The 21123-nt window shown below is 48.0% G+C and overlaps 1 protein-coding gene across 8 annotated transcripts in view; it reads left to right on the forward strand.

The window, feature by feature from the left end:
- Window positions 1-21123, forward strand: part of LOC149919873 (uncharacterized) — a 72045-nt gene that overhangs the window by 45884 nt on the left and 5038 nt on the right. The window contains exons 1-2 of one of the 8 annotated variants that reach the window (XM_090120807.1): window positions 8205-8491; window positions 8766-8826. The exons of 2 other annotated variants lie outside the window; for them this stretch is intronic. The gene's annotated coding sequence lies outside the window, so the exon portion shown is untranslated. 5 more of the 8 variants (XM_090120834.1, XM_090120823.1, XM_090120801.1 and 2 more) reach the window with 5 other exon arrangements.

Here is a 21123-nt window from a genome sequence, read left to right on the forward strand (position 1 = left end):
GCACAAGTGAAAATGCAGGACTAGAGTGAAGCATTTATGTAGCTATGCCAAAACTCTCAAGTGCCCTCTAATAGAGATGGGTATAAGATGCCTGTTTTTGTCGGTATGGTCTTCTGTCATCTGGGATCTTGCAGATCTGAAAAGCCTCTGATGATTATTGCAGGAGAAAGTCAGCAGCACGCGCTGATAGTAAAGCAGTGTCTGAAGAGCAAGGGGGAAATCTGATTGTTTTCTATGGAGAGTTTTCACTGTTTTATGTAATCTTTGTGCAGCACCTATAAATCAGTGACTAGCACTTCTCGAATGTATTGCCTTCATCAAAAGCTGTTTGAAACAACAGGTAGCACCTATTCATTCAGTCTGAGCTCCCCTGACATTTTTAAATGACAGATAATGAAAACTGTCTTCATTATAACTCAAGCAATTTCATCAGGCTGTCACCAGCAAACAATGGCAGACTAGAGACTGAGCAGCCCTCAGCACCGCTCTCCTCAGCACCTGTGCAAATTTGCACGTCTTTTGGGGTGCTAGGATGTGATGCAGAATGTGGCCGACTGCTGTCTGTTGCCATCCAGCTGGGGAGGGGATTCCTGGGCATCGAGTCAGAGCAGCCAGTGCCTTTTCTGCTGCTTCTGAGAAGTGTAAGGAGGGGTGATTTCTCAGGTGAAAAGATTTCTAGTATGCAAGGCACTTGCGGTCAGTAGGAACACGTTAAAATCTGTCTGGAAAGCAGCGGTCAGATGGCATGAAAATGGAGCGCAAATGTGAGAATGATCGTGGGTGAGAGACGTGGCTTATCTCACAGAGTGCTGAATTCTGCACTGCCTTCACTTTATGAATGGATTTAAAGCACTGTGCCAAGCAGAGCATATTGCAGTTGTCTAATCCTAGGTGACAGAGGCAGGCATGATAGTAGGCAGAGCCGCATCCAAGAGGACTCATCAGATCAGTCCAGGCAGCCTGGCATTACCGCTACCTGATCTGCGGGAATCGGTCCCAGCCCCCGAGTCCGAACTGCCAAAGGGAAACCTCGTTGCAGGAGCAGCTGTTCCTGCGTGCTGCTAGCTTATCTTGCCCCGTTTGTCTCTCCCCAGCCAGCATTGCTTCAGGCGTGCTTGAGCTGAACGTCAGTCACTCGGGTCCTTCTCACCTCGCTCCCCCCCATTCACAGGCTTAACCCAGCTGCCCCCCGCAGTTAGTTTAAGAGGGAGCAGAAGGAGCATCTCGCAGCAAAACATCGTTTGTATGAGACAGCCGTGGTATGGAAGAGGCTAACGCCGGGGAGTGAATTACAGGGGCACGGGGAGGAAAGAGGCTGCGGTAGAGAGAGGGTTGTTATTGGAGCACACGGGGAGCCAAATGACTGAGATAGAGGGTGTAGATAAGTAGTTAGAAATAGCCACAACGGTGTGATTTGGAAGGAAAATCAGTCACTGCGTCAGCCTCCAGTGGCGCTCAGTTTAGGGAGCCGAGTGGTAAATTACAGGCAGGTTAGGGCTGCAAGAACGTCGGTGACCCTGTGAAGTGCTGGGGAGAGAAGAGTTGCGGTAGCAGGGAGTAAGATTCAGATCCCATCTATCTGAGTATGAGTATCTCAAGGTGAAATAACAGAAGGAGAGGAGGCGGGAATATTGATTTCTGCCTCACAAAACAGACAACAACGCCTACTTTTTCATAGCAAAAATTTAACCGTTCGCTTTAATGGGCCAGTCTGCAGTACCGTGGGGGCTTGGTTTCTTCTTCATGTGCAATCTAGAGGGGAAGTCATGCTGAAGTTATTTTTATTTTATTGTAGCCTCGTGGGAGAGATGTGAGCCGCGTTTTACCCTCAAACATCTGTGCGCTGACTGTAGGGGCAGCTGTGGTCTGTGGTGCTGCTGCCCCGTTGTGCAGTGGGCGGGCACCCCAAGCAGCCAGATGCTGGAGATACAAGGAGCCTGTTATCCCCAAAGGGCTGTTGTACATGTTGACCACAGATGACTTCTGCCTGCCTGTCTGTCTGTCTGAAAGCAGACTTAGCCTTCTTCCGTTTACCCTGTGAAAAGGATGCTCCTAATGAAAGGTGCTTTCTTCAGCTCTTTGGGACATTTGCAGAAGTATTCCCTTGGGGTTAACATTCTGTTTGGTTGGTTTGATGCCATGAAATTGCACGTGTGTGTGTGCCCCTGCGCAGTGGGGCGGGCATTACAGAGCTATGTGGCTGTGCCTGGGTGCTTGCTATCTTGGAATAGGCTCATCAGGTGGCTGAGTGGAAGCCAGAGGTGAGCTTGGCAATTTTCTGGGCTGCAGCCATGCCTATTCTCATTGCAGTCAAAGACAATCATACACATACAAAGGGAGTGTAAAGTGATGGCTGAGAATCTTAAAATGCTCAAGGGCCGGGCAGTTGCGCAGCCAAATTCTCCTGGCAGGGCCACAGCCCTTGCTGTATGTTGGCGGTTCTCTGTAAAGCATAGGAGCAGTGTAATGGGAACAGTGTTCCTGGGCAAACATTGGTTTTGGAACCTCCTGTGTGCCAAATTTCGCCACCTCTGTTTTGTATCAATTCGTATTTTTCATGCAGTGCATGAGCATATGTTTCCCCAGATTCTGTTTACCTGATTTCCCTTCTGATTCAATATCTCTTCTCTCTTTCTTCCTTTTTTTTTTTTTTTTTTAATCACAGAGGATAAAACTGAGCATTTATCTGTACTACTGCATAGCATTTGCCTCGTACCTGCTTGTTGACTTTGGAGATGACTCTTTAAATAAGGCAAGAGCTTCCTGTGCCTACAATGTTACAATGTGTGGGATTTGTTCATCACATTTCAGTTTTGTTGTGGGATAATTTGAACATTGGATGTGTAAATAGAAGTTTACTTAAATTAAGTGTAAGAAGTGTTTGTCCTGGGGAGGTGAGTTTAGTCAACCCTTGAAAAAGGGCAGATCAACTAGAAGGCTGCCTGGAGATGCATTTCTGTCATGTATTTTAACCACAGGTCTGGCTCAGTGCTCCAGCCCAAACCTGATTAGGACTCAGGTTGTTTGGAGATTGATGAGTGAATAGGAAAACACCAGATTAAATGCTTCTCTGTGCAGATAGGAGTAGTGAGAGTGAGGCATTACTTACCCAAGCTGAGTTTGCCATCGTCTGTGTATGCTGTTGCCACAGGGTGATGTTGTGCAGCCTGCACTGCCAGCCTTCCTAGCAGACATCTGCACCCTCTGCAGCCAGCAAGGCAGTGGCAGTCCATATAGGTGAGCTACAGGTGGCTTTATGCCAGAAGCGGGGACAAAAGTAGGGATGTTTAAGTGTGTTTTTGCAAGAAGGTATGTATGTGTCTGCATATATATAGATAGATAGATATTGTTAGAGATATGTTTGCTTTTCTCTGTGAATTTGTATGGTTCCACGCACAATCAAGGTGCAGAGGGACCATTCACCTGAAACCAGTAAGGAATGTTCTTTGGTGTTTGCAGGTTTGAGGATCGACAACACTGTCTGGGCTCAGAGTAATGTCTAATGCTAAAAGAAACTGAACTACAAACAAAGCCACAACCATCTGCCCCCCTCCCCCTAATCCCCATTTCCTCATCTTTCTGGAATGATTTATAACAGATAAAATGTTTTTTTGGAAGAGTCGTTTTTTCCAAGTTAACAGTGGATGTTAAACTATCCTTTGCTATGGTCCTTTGCTGTCTCTTTTACACCATCCAGATTTAGCTTTCATCCCACAGCACAATCCATGAAGATATCTCCCCTGTACCGAAGCAGAAAGATCATGGCACTGTGAGAACCATCATCACCTGGGTTCCTCACAGAACAGGGTGTTTTCTTTTGAAGAAGGCTCGTTAGAACGCAAAGCCATGTAAAACTCAAAGCTCATAAGAAGAAGATTTCGTGGAGTGCAATCTGTCTGTGGTCCTACAGCTCCAAAGCAAGAAGAGGGCAAAAAGCCCCAGACCCAAAGCAAACAAAGCAAAGCATCCTCCAGGTGATTTGTGTTCTTCATTTCCAACCATGCTGGCATCTTACACTGACTTTGCACAGGTGTGTGTGAATAAAGAAGTCAGGAAGCAGTACGGAGAGCAAGGCTCTTAAGGAGTTAGTGGAGCTTTCCTGCTGGAAGGTTATGATCACACTGCAAGTGGGAAATCTTGCCTCAGCAGACAGGAAATATGTGATGCAATTTCAGCACAGAGTTGCTGGAGATAAAATAGCCCATAAACTGAAAAAAAATGGAGGGAGCACTTTGCATGGCCAACGTGTGCCATGTCAAAGCTAGTGATGAGGAATCCTTTGGCTGCAGAAGCAGTGGTGTACTGACCATGGTACGTGGTTACTGCTTCCTATTCCTGTAGGGAGGAGCATATGTCCCTGATCCTGGAAGTAATAACTGTCTGCAAATTCTTCTGAGTGGTGGCAGATTTTCTTGAGGGAACATTTTTAAGATTAGTGGCTGAAAAGGCACAATCTGCTGTTTCACTTGAGGTGATGTTTCTTTCACGTGGAACAGTTGTGTGGTTAGAGCTGGTTTAGCTTCAGAGAGTGGATGATCAGCAGGGTGTAACTTCAGACGAGAGTCATGCCTCCAACTTCCACATGCTAAGGCTCCATGTTGCCATTTCTCCTGCCCTCGATCTCATTTTCAAAAATTCCTCTTCTTCAGATGTTTCCACCTCCTCCAGTTGTGCCAGTTCAGCCACTTGCTGGATGAAATCTGCGTTGGAGCTGGTCTGGCATTAAGAGGTTTTCTTGTTAGTAAGGCTTTTAGAGAAGTTGGATTGTTTGAATGGCTCACCTGTGTGTGTGGCTACATAAACTGTTTGACTGGCACCAGTGAGTGGCAGTGACTGCGTGAGAGAGAGGGTGGAAGGATCCTCTATGTCTGCTGCAGATGGAGTAGTGAAATGGAGCCACAGCCCTACACACTCTTAATATTATTTGCATGAGTAGCTCCATTGTATTTCAGTGGGACTCTACTTACACATGTAAAACTCAGTATTTGCAGGGCCAGGCCCCTAATGAGCATAAAAGCTGGAATTGGGGTGTGCCGGCATCTATAGCAAGTGTAATGCAAATGCATTTTTGCTGGCTGGCCTATCTCGTCTAATCTGTTCTGCAGAACTGGAGCTCCTCTAGCAACTTTCCTTAGTCTTGGTTTGCACTGATGGAAGAAGAACCTGCTTCCGAGTTGAAAAGCTGGTCTTCTGACACTGCTGCTGCTAGGGAGCTGTGAGGAGAGTGCACTTGGGGTGGTGAGCTGCACCGTTTCCAAGGTGTTCTTGGATTTGCTGGAGCACTCTGCGGAGCCAGGGCAGCTGCCTTCTCTGCTGTTATAAGTGTGGCGAAAGGAAGGCAAGCCTCGTGATAAGGTGATGCTCTCCAGATTGGCCAGGGCAGTTCCATGGTCTGGAGCTTGGCTTCCCTATCGTACAGCCTGTTGTCACAGTGAACATCATTTGGGAGCCTCTTGTTAGATCCCATGGTAAAACCCTTCGAGGACAGCACCAGGGAACTCTCAGCTGAGAATCCCTGCCTTGGGAATTCACCGCTTGTGGCGGTTTGCTGTGGCAATTTCCTAAAGGCGACGGGTGCAGCATCAACTTAACTCTTGAGGGTGAAGCAGAACACCTTGATAGTTGCTATCCGGAGCCCCAAAGAGAGGAAGGAAGAGACATAAAGCCGTTGGAGGGGAGAGGCTTGGTGTGGTTATTTGAGACCGCTGCCTGCAGAGTTGCACAGTCATTTATAACTGTTTGAAATGCGGGGGGATGGGGTTAGGGGGATGGGAGGGGAGCCAGAGGAACCACAGCATATGTGAGCTCGGAGCATTTTATGCTCCCTTTCCCCCTGTAGCTCCTCCGGGGAGAAGACAGCAAAGTACTTGGCCAGAGGAGGGCTGAGAACAAGAACAGCAGCCCGCTAACACCTCGTGCTTATCGCTGCTGTTGTATTTGTCAAGACTGAAGCACAGAATAGGATTTCCAAAGATGCCTTCAGAAAAATGAGGCTGGGTGCCTGGCTTCTTTAGTCTCCTTAGGAAAATCCCAGCCTTTACCACCCAGGGTAAGCAAAGGTTCCTCTTCAACAAACCACAATGGGTGCGTGATATCAGTGAGGGCAGGATTGGCTCTCAGGCCTGCAGCACCATGGGTATATCTGATCCGCACATTGTGTTTTGCTGCCTTGACCCTGGCATTCTGTGAAGCCTCTCTGTTTACTGAGCCACCTCTAGAGTGGGAAGTGCAAGGGAAAGGAGAAAACGTGGGTGTTACCAAAAATGAAGGCCTGAATCAGTGTAAAAGTAGGGCTGAGCCAGTGGCAACGGAGGTGGTAGTTCTAGCGGAGCTGAGCAGTTTGGTTTCACCAGTATGTTACTGATGTCAGCGGGAAGGTTCCCCTAGGGCTAGCAATGGTGGGTGGAAAGGCTGGCTGGGGACTGGGAGTGCCACCCTGGGGTCAAGGATCCTGGGACCAGACTTGTGTGGAAAACGTAACCCAGAAGTCAAAGGGCTGTCCAGGGTCTGCAAATTGGAAGGGTTGAAGGCTGCTGCTAAGAAGTATCCACCTCGAGGAAGTATGTGTAATAGTTTAGCAGGTTTGAGTTAGCTGCTGTTGCAGTGTTCAGGAGGTTGTAAAGAGGTCTTGCTTTTCATCTGTGAAGGGAATGGGCAGGGACCTGAGAGGAGGAAAAGGCACATGGGGAACAAGGACAGAGGTGGTTTCATCTGCAAGAACGGCACCCTGTGATGTCAGGGCCGCCTTCAGGGATGGTGCTAGAGGTGGGAAAGGGACCTGGCATTGCAGGTCATCTGAGGATAGAGGGAGAGCCCACTGCATTTCTGTTCGCTTCTGGTGTTTTGGCGAAACAGGTTATTCAAGCATTGCGGATATGCAAAAACCAGCAGCCTGCTTTCCCCAGTGAGACTGCGGTGGTTCTGTGCACCTCTGTCAGCTGCGGGGTGGAAAGATCTCGCTTGTAGCCCACGGGATCGCCCATTTTAAGGATGTGTTGTGGGGGTGAAGGTTGGTGGATGCTGAAGGCGCTTTTTTCATTGAATCAGTCACTGGCTGAGAAGGATGGGAGGCCACTGCAAACCTTCACAACTCCTCAGTGTTAGCCGGACTCCAACCGCACCCGCGTTCGATCCCCAAACATGGGCCACGTGCTCGGGGCAGGACCCCGTGGCACACCTGCGTGCCGATACATTGTGTCCGTTTGCCATTTGCTGCCCGCTTTCTCTGCTCGGCTGCCGGCTGCCGCCCGGCCTGATGCTGCCTTCACCAGAAAAAGCTCTCGGCTCTCTTCAGAAGCCCGGAAGGAATTTTTAAGCCCGGCTTCAGCGACCCGAGGGAGTGCGGTTCCCTGACGGCCGTGCCCGCTGGGGGGCCGTTAGAGGGCGGGCAGCCCGCGGTGGGCGCGCCGTCTCTTTAAAAGGGGCGGAGGGGCGGGGTCACCGCGGGCGGGGGCGGGGCTATGCTAAGGGAGGGGGCGCGGCCAGCGGGAGGTCGGGGCGGCGCTGCTTGCAGGCGCGGGGTGCGCCGCGCCTGTCCCTTTAAGAGCACGGCTGCTACCACCGTGCGGGCGAAGGCGGGAGGGGAGCGAGTGCGGGGGGACAGGGGAGGGAGGGAGGGGGGGAAGGGGCGCAGTCCCCGCCCCCTCGCTGGGGAGGGGCGGGGCGGGAGGCCGGGCGAGACCACTGCCCGGAACGGGGAGTAAGAGGCGGTCCCGCCGCCGGAGTGAGTCGGGGACGGTACCATTCCCGGGGCGGGGCGCGCGCGACGGGCGGTACCATCGCTCTCCGCGGGTTGCGGGACGCGGCGGGAGGGGGGAGGCGGGCGGGAGCGGGGCGCGGGCCGGGGGGGGGGAGAGATGGGGGGGGAGGGGAAGAAGCGGTGCGTGGGGAAATGAGGGGAGCGGGAAGGGGGGGGGGAGCGGGAGAGAGGGGCTGCGATGGGCGGTACCACGCGTGCGGCGAGGAGGGGGGGGAGGCGCCGGCGGACAATGGAGCCTGTGTGTGTTTGCGGGAGGGGGAAGGACCCGCCGCCGCCGGGGGGAGACGCCGCGCCGCCCCCTCCCGCCCGGGGCTGAGCCCGGCCGCGGCCCCCGCCCCTCCCCCAGCGGCCGGCGGTGAGTGAGGGGAGGCGGCGCTCGGCCACTGCCCCCCCCACCGCCACCATCACCATCCCCCCCCTCTCCCCCCTCTTCTTCAGCCGCCCCCCGGCGACGGCCGCCGCCCGCCCAAAGTTTGAGAGTTGGGGGCCGGGGGGAGAGCGCCGCCCGCGGGCTGGGGGTGTGCGGCGGCGGCGGCGGCGCGGGGATGCGCGGCGGGCGGGCGAGCGGGGGGAATCGGTGTGTGGGGCTGCGGAGAGGTGCGCGCGATGCTGAGCTCGGGCTGCCCCGGGGGCTGCGGGGAGGGGGTTGTGCTGTAGCGGAGCCCGCGGGGCTGCTGCGTGCGGAGGGGTGAGCTGGAAGCCGTGTGCTATGAGCGAACGACGGGCTCTGAGGTGTGTGCCGGGGCTGCTGCGTGAAGAGAGGCGCTGGGTGCGGCACGGGGGGCTTCGGGGCCGAGTCCCAAGAGGGGAAGGGGGGAACCTTTCGGGGCTGCGGCGGGGGGTGTCCGGGCACAGAGAGCCGGCGGCGCTGGGGAAGAGATCTGGGTCTGACCGCTGGGGCACAAAGGTGTGCGGGGCCGGGATGATGGGGCGGGAGGAGAGGGGTGCAGCGAGGACGTGATCGTTTGGGATAGGCTGTGAGGAAAGGGTGGGGGTTTTGTTGCAGGGGGGAACTGAGGTATCGGTGTCCGCGTGAAGGGATGTGGAGAGCTGTACGGCAGCACGAGGTATGCTGGAGTTGGTACGGGACGAGGGGATGTAGCCAGGGGAGGGTGCGAGGAACTGGGGCTGGAGTGGCTGGAAGGAGGAGGCCAAGTTGTGGGGAAGCACTGGGAGTCAGGGAATGGGTTGCAAAGGGCTTTCGGCAGGAGGGAGGTGTACCTGTGTCTGCCAGGGGGTCTGGAGCTGGGGAGCAGCGCGTGCGGTTCAGGGGTGAAAGAGCACAGGGAAGATGAGCGTGCAGTGTGGGGTTCTTTGTGAAGTAGTTGCACGAGGGGAGGCTGGGATATCAGAAGTGTGGGAAGAGGTCTTGTATGTAAGGATCGTGGGCAGGAGAAGTGTCTGAAGGCAGATGAAATGGTCTGTTTGTAAGAGTTTCTACTAGACACCACACGTGTACGTGATGGAGAGTTGTGCCCTGACCTACTGCAAAGGAGTAGCAAGGGCTGTCAGCACAGTGAGGGAGGCTTCTGAAGAGATGCTGCAAGTTCATGAGATCCTTCAGGGTTGGAAGGGACCTTAAAACCCATCCAGTTCCAACCCCCTGCCATCGACAGAGTTGCCTCCCACCAGCTCAGGCTGCCCAGGGCCAACCTGGCACTGAGTGCCTCCAGGGATGGGGCATCCACTGCTTCTCTGGGCAGTCTGTTAAAGAATGATGCTGTAGAGTCCAGATGGTAAGGGAAATGATGGGACAGATAGGAACGTGCAAGCAGTGAGGCTCCACTTCTGGGGTGAAAGAGAGTGTCCTGTTCTTCTGTGTGGTCCAACCTTCTGTTCCTGAGGCCGTCGTGTACTGCATGATGACTGAACATTTGGGATGTGGGAGATGGATGCTGTTCTGAGAGAGTAGACAAAGCATGACACAGGACACAGATGAGGAGAATCAGATGTGACAGTCAACTATGGGTTATTGTTTGGGTATAAAACATGAAGGTGGTACAGTTATGTGGTTAATGGTGGCTTAATTGTAAATAGAATGAGCAATTGGTCAGGAAATTGGCATGAAGCAAAGAGGAGAAGTATCAACTAATATGTGGAAGTAGGGAGTTGGTTGTGGAACAGTTCTAAGCCTGCTAGCATGAAAGGGAAGATGCTTTTATTCTCTAGATGCCAGACCTTGCTTGGAGTCAGAACAAGACCCTTGCCTTCTGCAAGAGGAGCAGCAGGTCTTGACTCACCTTGGAAAGCAGCAGCTTCTCCTTGGTTGGGGCAGTTTTAACCTCACCGACCTGGGGCTGAGGAGAGGAGGCTGTACCAAGTCAGGTTTGTCTCGCCAAGCCTTGTGGATGATGGGCTGCTCTGCTGCCAAAATAGAGTTGGAGGAAGCAGAGAAAACAGCCCTTCCAGTTTTGAGGGGTTCCAGCAATGTTTTTATTTTCCTTTGTAAGTATTTTGCCCTGGATTTCTCCATGAAAAGCCCACACATACACTTTAGGAGTTGTGAAGCATCCTTAAACGCATCAACCTTTAAAACCAGGAAAAGAAGTGAAGCTTATTTTCTTCTATTTTGTTGGAAGTTAACATTCAGTGAGTGATTGCTCAACACGTTACAAAAACAAGTATTGGGAAGCTAAGTAATGTGCTAGGTGAAATGAAATAAAAAGAAAAAACAAACAACCCACAGGGTATGGAATGAAAGAAGCGACATACCTAAAGAGCTTTAGTCCTGTCTTCTTTCTGTTCACCTCTCTCCAGCTTTATATTAGGGCTGTAAGGCCTGTTTGCAGTGACGTGGTGCTACAGGTGTGGGGTTGGTGGAGCTGTGTAAGGGCTGGCAGGCGGCTGTTGTGCCTTCATCCAGCACAAGTGCACGTGTCTGAATACTACAGCAGCTTGATCAGCTTTCTCTTGGAAATCATAGGAGCTGCTCTGGTGAGATATTCCAGCCGCTGTGATATCGCACCATTGATTTGATAGCTCTGGTTGTTTTTTTTTTTTTTTTTTATTTTCACTTAGCACCGATCTCCAAAAAAGATTATTTGTAATGAATGTGACCTTTTTTCTAACTCAGAGCATAAAAATGGCTCAAGGGCTCATATTTTTCTCCCCTTGCTGGCTCCTCCTCAAACAACAAAAGAAAGGCAGCATTCTTATTTTAAGTTGGAGTTAGCAACGGTGGCAGTTTTGGGATCTGGGAATTTTCCCACTGAGGTGGGGCTTCTGATTTTTCGTCGGCTTTTTTTTTTTTTTTTTTTGTGGCAAAGGGGTCTTGGGATCTTGGATCTCACTGCACTGTTGTGAACTCTTAACACCTTAATTGAAGGGGTGGAGATGCTGAAGCATTAACAAAGACCTCCTTTATCCAAAATGTTAATCAATCATTGACGTTAAATAAGTGTGAACAAAACCAACTAAAAAAAAAACCCTAAACAAGTTTTTGTCTAAGTTCCCCCCCCTCCCATTCAGTTGCTCAGTCTTTGGTCAGGTTAGTGTTAGCAATTCTTTTGGGGGTGTACTTTATGTGTGCTTACATTCACTTGGTTTTGACAGCGTGTGGTAAAAGTTATGTTTCTGACTTCCCAGTATGTACCTTTTTCTTTCCAAGGCAAATTATTTGCTTCGTAGATGCAATAGAGTTGTTTTGAGAGAAGCTGCGCTCTGCTGTGGTGTGAGGGAAATAGCAGGAAAATGACAATGCAGTTGTAACCATTTTCTTGCGGGGGAAGGGTGCGTGCACGGTGTCTTTTGGGGCTTTTGTGAGGTTTGGGGAAGATGCTTTTCTTTTGGCTCTTGCGATCGGTTTGCTTGTTTGTCGGTCAACACGGTCTTCTAGGCAGGACCTGAATTTTAATGTGGAAGAAAATAAATAGGTTTCTGTTCATACAACCAGAAACTTTGTAGATCTGTTCTGTATATTATGAATACAAAGAGCGTGGACTCTTTCTTCCTCGCGCTTCCCTCCCTCCCCATCTTGCATTGAACCTTCGCAGTTCACGTTCTTGGATTTTTTTCAGTTAGTCCACAGCTGAAGGAACTGCATTTGTCACTGAATATCCAAATACAGAAACTGAGGCACCTATAAGCCACAAAGCTAGAATATTCATGTGCAACGGTTTTTGTGAATGATTTGTATGTACGAGGTGGATAGGAATGGAGTAACCTTTGATCCATTTCTAGCTGTTCAAAGACTTGCTGCTCTGTAATATGTTGAATTTCCATTGTTATTTCTACCGGATTTTTTTCTAGATTTTTGTTTCTTTTTGAGTTCCTAACACACTTAGCAGTTCTGTTGCCTTGCAAACTGTGTGTGTGGCTTTAGAGTTGGTCTTTTATAAATTCAGTGGGGAAAAAAAGCCACACAAATTCCTTATCTTTATCTTAGGGAGAAACCGACGATCAAATGAGTATTCAAACTCATTCACATCCTAAATGTCAGCTATGTTACCCAGCAGGATTTGATCTCTCCCACTTTCTAGAAGTTTACCAGGATTTCTTCAGAGCAAGGCAGGCAGCTTTCATAAAATCCTGCTATCTAGTTTGCATGGCCTTGGACTTCACAGAAATCTCGGTGCCTCAGTAAGGTCTGTGGTCTGTTTACATAGATATCAAGTCCTTTAACCCAGCAAGATTTGCTGTGGGCTAGGATTTCCTGCTTACAAGCTCAGCTGGAGTCCCTCTAGTCTTCCTGCTGGCAAAATGAAGGTGTTAACTCAGGTTTTGAGTGCATTTTGTGAATGGAAGGAGATTTCTTTTGCTGTTTTTTTTTTTTTTTTTTTTTTTTTTTGCTGATTTTTTTCCCTTTGGTCTGAGTACTGCTGTGCCTGTCGTGTTTAAAATGCCTTTCCCCATACCTTTACTTGTCTTGTTATATTTTTCTTCTCCTGTTTTAATTCTTTTGGGACTGGATATTCATTGTGGCAGGGCTGTGCAAGCACAGGACGGAGACCTTGCACAGAATTTGGGATTGCAGATGATCTTGACAAATTTGAGCAAAAAAACCCCAAACACATCTGTTGGGAGAATTTGGAAGTTTCCTTTAAGACCAGGACATCTTACAAACACTGGCTAACTCTGACCAACAGCAAGACATAAGATGATATTTAAAGGTGTGCTGAATGCAAATTAACTGTCTCAATATTGTCTTTAAAACGAGCATCGTTCATATTTTTTTTCAGAAATGGGGTTGCATTTTCTGACTGTATCCTTACCTGTAGGTCTGTCTACCTGCTGTTCACGTGCCTGTGAGCGATTCTTTCTCTGGCAGAGCTGGCTTTTGAGGAGCCTGGCTGCTGGACCCTGCACCAGTCCTTCCTTCCTGCCAGTGCTGCGAGCAGCTGGATGCTGAAATGGATCAAGGGACCAATCTGGGCTATAAGTAGCCTGACAAAAAAAAAAAAAAAGGTTATATTTAGCCTGGATCAGTTTGCCAAAGTAGTTTGGTGTTTGGCCAGGCATGCGGTGGTACTGGCACATCAGACAGCGTGGTGCAGGGGTGGAAGTAAATCTTGGTAGCTGCAGTCTTTTCAGCTGGCATTGCTGCCAAAAGGAACGCTCACCTAAGTGTACCCCTAAGAGTGTGCTAAACTTGCTAAATGTTATTTACACCTATTTGTTACAGCTTCCCTTGCCTGAGAATGATTCCTTCAGCTTATCTTATCCTTTCTGCCAAAAGCGTTTCTCGTGCCCAAATGTGTGTGCTGCGTGTGAAAAGAGAAGCCATGGTTAAGTGTTAGTGGGGGCAAAAAGAGGAGCGTGGCTGTTGGGCTATGGAGAAGTTTCTGCTGCTTCACGACCGTCTGATGATACAGAACATGTAGTGTAAATTGCTGATAGAATATTTAGCATGGTTGCAATTAAGCAGTGAAACTCACGCTGTGAGAATCATCAGGAGCAAGAATTCAACAAGAGTTAAAAGGATCAGATGTCTGTAGGAATATGAAGAATATTCAATTATCATAATCAGTGACAGTAAAAATTTTGGAAGAAATATTAAGCCTGTGATCTAAACCTTGATTTTATTCTGCTCTAACAGATGTGCTTCTATATTGGGAAAAGAGGGGGAGGGCAGGGGTTGATTTGCCTGCCTTTACCATGGCGGTCTTGCACGCTTCTCTGGAAACTTGATTGGTACCAGAATTTGAGATGTGCCTTTAAACTGCATAGGCTTCTGGTTTTATCTTGGTGACCCCCTGAAATCTGGTCTGAGATTCTAAACCATGGCCATGGTAGAAAGTGATCTGCTGCTCCCCGAGTTGTTACGTTTCCTTCACTCCTGCTTCTGTGAGTTGTTCCCCAGAGCTCTGTTTTTCTTCTACTTTGATGACACTTGCTGAATTTATTTTAAAGGCTGTTAGGAAATTGCAGTCTGCTGTATTTTAAGAATGAGTCTTATCTCTTTCAGGTAGCTGAACATGCTCCAAGATCCCTTGTTTTTCAGAGAGACTTAACAGCAGAGGTGTGCTGTTCTTTGCTTGGCCTTTGAGAAGGAGCTTGTGGAATAGGGAATGGAGATGAGAAGTGTCACTGTAAGGTGGCTGGTTTGTTTTTCTGCTTGTTTCTGAAGCGTAGCTGGAATCAATGAAATGCTTTTGAAGGAGAGGGAATGGCAAGTATGCTTTACATGTGACACAATTTATCTCAACAAAGCAAGGCCGAGAGGTGCAGGAGCAATGTCCTCCGAGAGTTCACTGAGAATCGGGTGCCGCAGTCTCGAAAACAGTAGTGATTTTAAGTGCTCCTTAGAGATGCAATCTATGGCCAAAAGAGCGTGTGATATATGTGAGAATTTAACTGCATACTGAAGGAGTGTTTGCTTCCTTCTGTATTCAGGTCGGAGTAGTTGTGATTCAGGCACAGATAGCACATGAACAGTTCCTCTGAGCTGGCTGTCCAGTCTGTCTGACTGTTGGGCCTTTTAAGAAAGGAATGCCACTGTATTCCTGCTTCTTACCTTGGTAGAGGGCTGCCTGTGTGCATCAGCAGAGTGGGAGAGCTCCGCAACATTTGTCTATCTTGTCACTGCGTGGTCTCCAAGTGCCCTCTGTACTTCTGGAATAGAGGTTGCAGGTTTTTACCTTTGATACCTTTCAAAGCCAGGTAAGGTTGAATCTTGTGGTGAAAGTGAGAAGAAAACCAGGCTCTTAATATACCTGTGATTTATTGACTAGACTGTGTTACTTCCACTCCACAAAATGCTTTAGATCTGCATTTCTACTTGAGTACGGTACACGAAAGAGTTTTAGCCACCCACATGGTGTGTATGGATTGGTGCAGAATATGATGGAAGATTCTCTTTTTGTAGCTCACTGCTAAAAACCATGGGTAAGGTCAAGCAGCGGACCCTTCTTCAGCTTACTCAGAGCTTTACCCTCTGCCTTTTGTGAAAGTGACTTCTTCAGGCATCTCGATACCTGCTGTTTCTTTGCCTACGAAATTGCAGTGGTTTATCTACGTACTGATCTGGTTTTGTTTGGGGATTGATTAGAGGTGTATTTGCAGTGTAATATAAGCTGTAGCCTGTCAAAGCAGGGCAGCCGCAGCTTCTGCAATTGGAGCTTTTGCAGTAGAGTTGAGGCCATCCTCGGTGTGGAGGAGCTCTTCTGAGAACCCGTGCAAGCAGAATTGAAATTTTCTGCAGCTTTTTATGTGTATGAATGAGAAGGGAGTAAAGAACTTCAGGCTGAAATGGCTTGACAGCTTGTTAGCAAGAAAATGCTCTCTTCTGCCTCAAAAAAAAAAAAAAGAAGCCCTTAACCTTCTTGTGGTTGGGGATTGAAAGTTGAAACTGTCAGGCAAATAGCCACCATCCAGGAGAAATGCTTCTGAATGTTCTTGTGAAAGGTAGCTTTGATTTGACAGTTGCAAGGCTTTGAGAATAGCATTCTGTTTATACAGCACTGTAAATACTTTGAAGTTCTTTAGGCTTTGCTGTAAATGTGTGGCTATTTAGGAAAGTATTAAATGTGTACATGTTTGGTCGAATGAGGGAGGATTCTGCAGCTGTTGGAACTGCGTGCACTTTGTGCTTTTATAAGATCACGTCAAGGCAGTAGGTTAGATAATAGGCCTGATTGTAGAGTTTCTTAATTTCTTGTCAAAATAAAATTTTTACATGCGGTGTTTTGAGATCTTCTAGGTGACCTCCCATTATTTAACAAATGTCAGTTTTTCATCCCGGCAGCTTTGATACGATCATGTAGCCTCCTGGAGCATGGTGTGCACGCTGTCTTTGCTTGTAGACTTTCTTTGAAGTGCCTTCCTCCTCAGAAGAATCATTGCTGTGCTGACGAGCTGACGTTTAACAGCTAGGAAAGCAGCACGCAGAAGCACCATGCTGGGTCACTAGAGATAGTGATGTGTGTAATGTGCCCACGGTGGGTCTAAAAGCGGAGAAAGGAAAGGTTCAGCACAGCCTTAGTAACCCGCATGCGAGGGCTGTGGCTGTGGTCGTGTGTGCTTCACCCTGCCAACCTGCCGGGGTGGGAGAGCCTGATGTTAGAAGGCTGCAGGAGGGCTTGTGCAGGTGAGAGAGCAGCTGCTGGTGGTAGTGGTTGTGAAAGAAAACTGATGCTGGAGGGCAGTGATGCTTAGGGGAGCCTTGAGACACTGCTCATCTGGGATGAGTGGGAGGCCGGGTCACTGGATAGCCAAGATTAGATGAAGGAAGGTATGTGGGTTTCCCCCAGCTCTCCTGCCAGACCTGGGGTATGGTGTCCCCATCCAGCACACCTTGCAGTAGCACCCGGTCCTCCTTGGAGGAGATCTGTCCTGTGCTGACCCAGCCCAGTCCCGTTTAGCTTATGAAAACTGACAAGATTGCAGCCTGAGGTGTTATGCCTGAGGACTGTTTCATACCTTTCATTCTGGAAGCCTGGTGAGAGGATGCTAAAATGAAACGAAGAAGCACTTGCTTTTTTTTTTTCCCTCTCCATTCTGAGCTGATAGGTAACTTATTTTTCCCAAGGCTTCTGCTTAAGCAGTGTGGTGTTACTACATATTGAGGAACAAACTCAATGTCTCTTCAGTCCTGTATTCCTATCCATTGTTTTCTTTTTTTTCCTTTTCATCCTTACTCTTTCCATGGGTTAGTTTGTGAAGAATGGGCTTCTGGAAAGCTTTGTACAGGTTTGGTTTTTTTTACCTGTAGTTGTTGTTCATGCTGATGTCACTATTTATGTTTTAGAAGAAATAAACCCAGAGGAGTAGGAGAGATTGCCTCTGGCTACAATCCTGTTATCTTTTTGCCCCAAACAGATGTGATTTTGACAGGAGGCAAAGCTATGAATCCTGTGGACATCTCTGGCATTGTCCACTGGACTCTACCACGTAGTGTTGACTGACGCTACGTCTGTTAACTGCTAACATGATGTAGAAAGCTGCAGAAGCCTGTCATATATTGGGGAAATATTGTTAAAGCATTTCTTGAGAAATCTCTGATTGCTAAAAGCTTTTGATCTTTGTCAGCGTTAACAATAGTGGGAACTCCAGAGCAGACAGGCTGCTGCTCAGGTAAGTGACACTCCACGTAAAGTGCTTAAAACTCCAGCTGTAATGTACGAGTACAGAAACAGCTTTGTTGATGTAAGTAGAGCCGGTATCACTCTGGCAGCTATGCTGGGGATGCCGAGGCTGGTGCTAGCAGGATGCTGCAGCACATCATGGTCACAGTGCATCAAGCACCCTGGTGGCATCCCTGCCAACCTGTAGCTGCAAAGTTGGTAAAGCCATGGTGTTAACAATGGGAATTGTTTATACCATAATTGTACAGAAGCAGGTAGTTGTAGCTTTGATGTGTTGGTTTGTTGTGGAACTGCGTCAGAAATTGCAGGGAACTCCAGTGAATCTGCTCACCAGTGTCCATTAATATCTGTCTCCCCTGTTACTTTGTGGGAGGAGTTGTGGAAAGAGCTGTATGAAATCAGAAACTATCTATGAAAGGTGATCATCCTCCTTGTCTTAATAGCACAATGAAGTATTTTTACGGCACCAAAAGTTTAATGGACATATTATGAACAGCTTTTATGGTTTACTGGACCACTTGCCTACTGCAAAAGATTGTTTTAGAATGGTTTCTGTAAATACTCAGAGTGAATAACTACTTAAACAGCCTTTACATCAGAGGTGCTGTTATCCTTGTGCTTGTCAGAAGGAAGAGAACAGTCAGTGGGTTGTTGCATTAGGAATATCATAAAACTCTGCTCTCCGAAACTTCGGTTGTGATTGTGCTTTGTCAGTGGTGGTTTTGACTGTGCTTTTTTAAGATCAGAGAATGGAAGGCAGAACTTTCTGTGGCTGTCTCTACTTATTTTGAGTGGACTTTTGGGGGAGACTGGTTCTTTGGGAAACATTCATTTGGTGGTAGAAATAAGGGGGGGGAAGTGTGGAAGAAAGTATCTGTGCTATTTTAACCAAGGTGTATGAATGTGTAGGCAGAGCTAGATCCAGTGGAATGGCACTTACGACCACACATCACATTTGCGTGGTGTGTTTTTTTCCTTACAGTTTCAGGAAGGTTTATAGCGTGCTTATGAAATCTTGCATTAATCTGAGCTACTCAAAGGGACTTATTTTCTTGTGGTGGCGTAGTCTCCTTCTTTCTTTCTTTCTTTCTTTTTTTTTTCCCATGTAAATGTGCTTGTAGATAATCAAGTATTGATTTTATGTGTGCCTATCTTTGCTCAGACCTTTTCTCTGTGCTTCAAGGCATGGAGTTAGTTCTGAGCAGTAACCTGCCTGTGATTTAGAGGTTAATGGAGTGGTGGATTCACAGTATGTGTGTACAACAAAAGTTATTTCATCAGCCTCTTCTGGAAGTTGTAGTGAGCCTTGTCCTGTATTCATGTAGTGAAATGAATTTAGATGACAGGATTTGGATTCTTTTTTTGATTGACAGTTGGTTTTAGTGAAAGACTGTCAGCAAAGAGGTAATTCTGTGAAGGTTTCTCTGACTTGTGCATAAGAAGTTCTTGGGAGAACCTTAGGTGTGTCATCATGTCATCACTTTTATTGCCAAGACATAAAGGTGGCAAAGTCCATACTGTTTTAGAGTAGGTTAGGATGCATCTAGAAACTGGTGTCTGGCTGTGAGTTGCTGTTCAGTCAGCTCAGTATTAACAAGTTGGCTCTTGATCTTCATAGAATCACTGACTATCCTGAGTTGGAAAGGACCCATAAGGAACACTGAATCCAACTCCCAGCTCTGCACAGGACCACTGACCACCATCCAAACCCTATGTCTGAGAGCTGTGTCAAAGCGCTCCCTGAACTCCAGCACTTGTGGCTGTGCCCACTGCCCTGGGCAGCCTGTGCCATGCCCACCCCCCTCCCCTGACATAGCTCTGTGCTATGCCATCTTTATAAAATAATTTGTGAGTAAATGGGATTTGTAGCTTACCCCAGGTAGTGACAGAACTTGCTAGCTTTCCCAGATCAGCAGCTAGTTTGGGGCAGAATATGATCCATGGGCCATCTGAGGTGCCCCTGGTGCAAATAGGCTCTACGATTCAGGCACAAGTGTGTCATCTGAAAGTCTACTGAGTTACGATGCTGGTTGTTTAGAGGATGAAGTTTGCAAAAACTGCTATGGAGAGGGTGAGACAATGGCTTGCCATCTACTGATTACTTGCTTGGACAAGCAGAATTGTAATATGTCCAGGTGACATGTGTTGATCATGTGTCTCTAGCCCTGGTGTTTTGTTAGGTACCCAGTATATTTGCTGCTCTCACTTAAGAAAAAGTGCAGAAGAAATAGGCAGGGGAACAATGTAGGAGCATTTGAACAACCAGCTGAAGCCTATCTGTGCCTGCCTGCTTTGTGCCAACACCAGTGAGAGTGTGGCCACCTGGTTGGCTGAAGCAGGAAGGTTGTCTGCTGAAAATTAATCCTGTCTTTTCTAGAGTTAGTTTTCAGCTGGATCACAAGTGCAAATGGTGGCCGGAAGGGATAGACTTGGATATTCTTAGACTGATAGAAGTTATTTCCTTGGCTGCAGCATGTGCTGAAGGTAGGGCAGTGTTTTGACAAGCTTGTCTTTGACAAGAATGCATCTGTGTCCAGTACTGGTTGTATTACAGGTGTGTGCTTTGTCCTGAGAAAGGGTGAGAACAGCTTTTGCTGAGAGATAAGAGCGATTTCAAGTGTAGTTAAAAGTCCTTGATAGGGGCTATGTCTAGAAGTATGGACTGGTTTGAGGTATTGAGAGTGTTCTGTGTCCCCACCTCCTCAGTTGTCATGGGGAGATGTGTGCGGTGTTGGAATACTCATGTCGACTTGCCTTTTTGCTAACACATGATCTTTAAGGAGTGTGACAGCTGAATAAAAGCATTGAATAACACTTCCTGCGTCCTCCTTGTTTCCTAGTTGCACTCTTATCAGTGAGGTGTGTAATCAGATATTCTGTTAAACAGCAGCTTATTAAAAAAAAGTAACACGTGCAGTTCAGTTGCGAGCGTGCAGGAAAGCAGATGTTAACCAACTGTTAAGGTGTACATGTGTTTGAAAACCAGCTGTAAATCTGGGCTCACCTTTTGCCAGTGTAGGTGTTGTCCCACTTAAGTGGTTAAATGAGGGTGGGGGAAATAGGATGTGCCCTTCCCAGACAGATTGTGCGAAAGGAGCATGTGGGTTCATTCATTGCCTTAGCCCATCTCTCCAGTCACATGGGGAACCCAGTGGTGGATGCACACGTTTCTTCCTGGTGGCAGCAGCTCAGACTGCTGCTGATGCTACTGCTCTCGGTCCCTCCCGAGGCTACAGTTCTTTGCAGTGCAGTCTCTTAACTCCAGCTGCTCTCTCATCTCTTTCCTACTTCACTACCCCAGTTACAATTCAGGGTGCTGGCTCAGCTTGCATTCAAAGTCATCGCTTGTTTTCAATAGCAGCAGGCTTCTAGCCTTTTTCTTTTTCCATGCTGGTTTTGGGCTCTTGCCACCCTTGGTCCAGCACAGATTGACAGCCTCAGAAAGGCTGTGTGGGGAAAAAAAAGAGCTGCACTCTTTCTTGTACGCTAAGAGGTTTCTTGCCTTTAATGCTTCGTGTCACAGTAAGGCCATAAGTTTGATACTTTTATCTACTTGGTATGCCTTTATTTCATCTCCACATTCTCCTCCTCAAAGAGGGAGAAAAGACTGAAGTGAATCAGCGATAGCTACAGCTGTTCCTGCTGAAGCAGCCACAATGCTGTATACCTCCAAGTACCTGGCCACTTGTTGCTGTCAAGCAATGCAAGTGCTGCTTCTGCAGTCTGAGGGCACAAAGGGGGAGTAAGCTAGTTTGTGTGGTTTGTTTTTTCTCCTTTTAACTTCTGTTTGCATCACAGTAATATGGTGGTTAGTTCACAGAAGATGCTTCATGGGTTAGTTAC

The sequence above is a fragment of the Phasianus colchicus genome, chromosome 1, assembly GCF_987193195.1.
Source record: "Phasianus colchicus chromosome 1, bPhaCol1.hap1.1, whole genome shotgun sequence".
Taxonomy (NCBI): Eukaryota; Metazoa; Chordata; class Aves; order Galliformes; family Phasianidae; genus Phasianus; species Phasianus colchicus.